This window comes from Eriocheir sinensis, chromosome 39 (genome assembly GCF_024679095.1).
Source record: "Eriocheir sinensis breed Jianghai 21 chromosome 39, ASM2467909v1, whole genome shotgun sequence".
NCBI classification, from domain to species: domain Eukaryota; kingdom Metazoa; phylum Arthropoda; class Malacostraca; order Decapoda; family Varunidae; genus Eriocheir; species Eriocheir sinensis.
Window position 1 is genome coordinate 14,142,060 of NC_066547.1, and position 4,990 is coordinate 14,147,049.

Below are 4,990 nucleotides of genomic sequence, written 5' to 3' on the forward strand. Positions count from 1 at the left end.
AGCGAATAGCCTTCGCATTTCCTCCGAGCCACGCTGTGTCAACGTTCAACTTAATTACCAATTTTTTTTACTCCTGTCGTGTCAGACAGTACTGATTGATTATGGTGATTGTTACATTGTAATGCACGATACGCAAGTGAAAATAAGAAAAATATTGCGTAAATTTTTCAATAAAATGAATATTTTGTGGTAATATACAATTATCAGTTCCCTATGACCAGGCAATAGTTAATATACTAAAGAATATGTCATTTATAATGCCAAGCTTAATTCACAAATTTAGCAAATTTAGTAATAAGTTTTTTGCTAACATCGATGTCATTAATTTAAAATATGAACAGAACTAACCTTAGAACCGAGTCCTGAGACACCTCCAGTGACAAGTATCCACTCTGCAGCATCTCCATTTATCACTTTTTTTCCTTTTGCTCTCAGCCTGATTGCTATCTCTGCACGAACTTTAATAAGAAACCTAGTTTTAACTTATTTTGGAAAGTAATTTATGGCGAGGATCCTTATCACACGCTCCTTAAACATTCTGATAAGCAACAACCAGCAATTTTGTCACATCGCAAACTAAAAAGAGATAAGTAATAGACAAGTATAATATCTTGTTTAGAAATCCGTGTTTTCAATCCTCAATTAGCGAATGACTTTCTCTATTCAATACTTCGAAGCAGTGAGTCGATACACCAAAGCTTCGTAACTCAAGAGTGACAGGAATGACAAGGCCTATTAAGACACGAAAAAAGCGAAAAATCTTCAATAAAGTTCATATTTTACGATAAATTTATATTGCTAGTCGTCTATAACCGATTTGTTTCGGCTTTTTTAGCGGCGTACGTGACGACTTATTTCCCAGCAGCGACGGAGGAGAGAGAGAGAGGTATCAATCACATTTCGCTTCCACGCGTCGAGATGTTAACCTGACTTGTGATTCTCGTGATACAAGGGACGTGATTCATAGGAACATAGTGACAATACAGTAACAAGTGACAAGTGACAGGAATATCGGTACATAGCTGGGCCGTAGCGTGTTCCTTAGTGAGCATCGGGAAGAAGGATGACACGGACGGTGGAGACGGCGAGCGGCGAATGGAGGGCGGCGTGATGGGATGAGGTAGGTTTGATCCAGTTCTTATTTTAGCGTTTTCTTGTATTTTTAAGATTTATTCTAGGTGTTTCTAGTGAGATATCGTGTTTTGGGATGACGGTGTGGCTGGTAGGTAAGAACATGATTGTCTACTCTTTTGGGCACTACTGAACTCTTTGAAAGGAGGAGTGTATAGCGTTTCTTTTCTCCTTATTACTTTTATTTTGCCCTTGAGCTGCTTCCTTTGCTGTAAAAAAGTGGTGAGTGCTATGTATTTGCAAGGTTTGGTAGCCATGAAAGCCTAAAAGTAGTGGTGGGGTGTTGGACGAAAGAGCGTGATCTGTTCTTTTCGCTCGACTGTCTTCCTGTGCTTGCAGATTAAATTTCGAGTGTCGGCGAGGCTTCATCGTGAATTTAGTGTTATCGCGTGTGATTGTGAATGTTGTGAAAGTGCTTATTTGTCTGTAATTTAGGGTTCGTTCATTGATTTATTTGCGGTGTCTGGCAAGTTCGTGCTCGTGTGTGGATTGAGCAAGGGTGATCAGATGATGTTATTTTCTCTCGAGTGATTTATCCTATGTATCGCGTGTTGATGGTGTTTTGTTTTGTGAACATGTGTACGGTTGGTGGTGTTGGGGAAGTGACTGAGTGGGTGAATATAGTGTTTTAATTGCTTGCTTGCGGTGCTTGGTAGAAGACGGGATGGTGTGCTGGTGCTGGTTGGCTCTGTACCGCTTTCTTTGGAGGGTTTATTTTAAGGGGTACTCTGAATTATTTATCTTTCTTCATCTTATTTCCTTCTACTGCTATCTTTGTTTTATTCCTCTCCCTTCGCCCTTTTTTTTACGCTTTAATAATCACCGGCGAGAGAGAAAGCTCGGCACTGTTTTCGAAAGACTCAGGTATTCACTTTTACTCTCTTCGTCAGTGAAGACTTTGGGTATTTCTTTGTATTACTTTGTTTTCCTTTTTTACTTAAATTGCGAGGTATTCCTCACTCCTTTGCCATTCTGTGTTTATTTGTTTCCGTTTGATCTTGCTTGCTTTTATTTTTATGCTGGTATTGTATTCGAGTTTCAATTTATACTTTTTTGTTGTTCCGTTCAACTGCCTCTCCTGATCTCTCCATCCTTTTCAAACTTTCTCTATTGCGCTTTTTTATTTCTGTCGTTCTTCGTTTCAGTATTTCTTTGCACCTCCCTTTCTTTTTACTCTGCTGGAGGGGGGGGGGCACAAATTCCCCCGGGGAGGACTCCCCTTCTGGCTGCCGACCTGAGAGGTGTCGAAATACAAAGTTTCTAGCGTCATATTCTCCATTATGGAGAAATAGTTTTTAAAACATCTATTTCCGAAGCATCGATGCACGTCACTCATCAAAATACTGCCGGTGAAGCGTAAAGTTCGGTTTACAGCGCTCCTCGCCTTAAATTTACAGCGCCTTCATGGGGAGCATTCTTCCGCCATCTTTTCCCTTCCTTCGTTTCACGATTCACAATTGGTATTTTCAACATTTTTCATCCTCAAGAGCTACTTCATCCATATCTAATAAACGAATTAATAAATTAGTTAATCAACACGAGTATGTATGTGCATAATGTATATATGTATGTATGTATTTATTTACTAAGTATGTATGTATGTATATGTATGTAAAGGAAAATACAGGATGACTGCAAATGTTGAACATATGCTTGGGCGGAATGGGCACCAGTACCTGCCAGGCCCCGAAGCTCACCTGCCGGGCCGGGGGCGGGTCTCTTGACATGCTACTATGTTTGTTGTGTAATTATTGGCTTCATGTGAATAGTTAGTGATTACCGAGAAATGTCTTTTTACCTTTATGTGTGTGTGTGTGTGTGTGTGTGTGTGTGTGTGTGTGTGTGTGTGTGTGTGTACGCGCGCGCGCCAAGATTGGTGTTCGGCAGTTTCGTCATCGACAACCGTTCGTTCCCTCAAGGTAAAGGGAGGCAAGCCAGGCATTCCCACGTGGGGGGACGCTGGACCAGAATTTGTGTGGACTGCACAAGCCACCGTCTAGGAAGTATCTCTGGCTGTCCGTTTCTCTGACATGGGAAACTCCATGCTGCATTGTTCGTGGGAGTCTCCCAAAAGATGAAGTTACAAATAATATCCTTTTTGGCTTAGTTTCTTTTTATTAAATGCTAAGCTATTTTAAGTTTAGTACTATGTATAATTTCATCAGGCATATACTGTACATATATAAATCGTAAGACTGTAGCCTCAATGCATAGCACAACGGAAGCTGCCAAGCTGTAAAGGGAAGGACTTCAATGAGTTTAGTTGCACTGGGCACCATGGTCTATACCCAAGACTTTGGTGAACAAATACTTAAAGAGGAATGGGAACCCTGGATTATAAGTGAATGCACACGCCCTATAGTCATAATTATTTTTATATGAGTGAATTGTCCCAACACTCCAGGGAAAATTAATGCAGAGGGCACTAAAACAGTACTGAAAATGCATTCCCGGATCAGAACCTACTTTGACGTGCAACGGACTACATTACATTAGGATACCTTTAAATTCTCACATTCACTCTCTTTCTCTCTATCTTTCTATCTCTCTCTCTCGTCTAGGTAGTGACGTCACTTAGAATAAGCAGAGAGTGGTGGGGTAGGGGGAATTAAGACTACCTGGTGTTTCTTCTACCAAGCGTTCCCTAACACTCGCACACCCGGACGCGCATGTCTTTTTTTTGTCTTGTTCGATTATTAATATTTCTGTTAAACTTGTATTTTTCGCATAATTTGCAATTAATTCTAGATAAGTTCATCCTTTGGAATCAATCAAATTTGCTTGCCCTTTTAGGCTTAATTCATACAACATCTGAATATGAAGAGCTTAGGATCGGATTAAAGTGTTTATCTTTAGGAATTATATATTCACATTTATTATATTCTCATCCGCTACTATTCTCTCGCCATAAGGCATGCAATACGCAAGAAGCGTGTACCAGTGAAATACAAGTTGTTGGCGTAATACTCTACTTCATGGACAAATATTTCTTTAATGACATCGATTTGCGTGTAATGAATGTCGTTCAGCAAAATATTACCCATGAAAGGTGCTGTAAACTGGCTTATGGGACTCACGCTCGTGTGTGTTTCTACTGCTACGACAGGATCACAGGGAACAATTGTTACTTTGCTTTCTTTCTTTTATTCACAGATGCCAAATAAACGTTCTTTTTTCCTTCTCAAATTCCACGATAAAGAATACTATTACTGCCATGTAGCTACTCAGTGGTGGTGCTACAAGGTTTTCTTCGTAAATGTTCGCTTAATCACACGTAAAATTAGATCACTCATACTTGTGAGGTAAAATATGCTTATAATGTTTTCTTTACCCTTTAAAATATAATAACACCTACATGAAAACAATACCTTCTCGCTTCCGTGTATGATAACAGTATCATTGCCTGCTTGGCTTGATAGTAATACATGTGTGTGTCTCCAGCCAAACTGCTGCTTCCTTTTTAAAACTCCCTATCTGCTTATGTTCGTGTCAACGTCTAAAGGCTGATTCACACTATACGTAAAGTGACCGGCACGGAACGTACCGTTCCGGACCGACAAAATATTCTTCAATGGGAAACATATTGTTGTGTTCACACTGCAACGGATCTGCACGTCTCCGCCGCGGACCTTCACCACCACTTGCCGGTCGGGATTGTCGGCGAGAATATTTTGCGGGTCCGCGACGGTACGGCCCGGCCCGGAGCCTGTCAGTGTTGGATTGTGTGAACACACTTCCGTCACCGACCGGCACCAGCACAGCAGACAGGCGTGGCGTCAGGGAGCGTAGCACCGCATTCATTTTCTCTCTCTCTCTCTCTCTCTCTCTCTCTCTCTCTCTCTCTCTCTCTCTCTCTCTC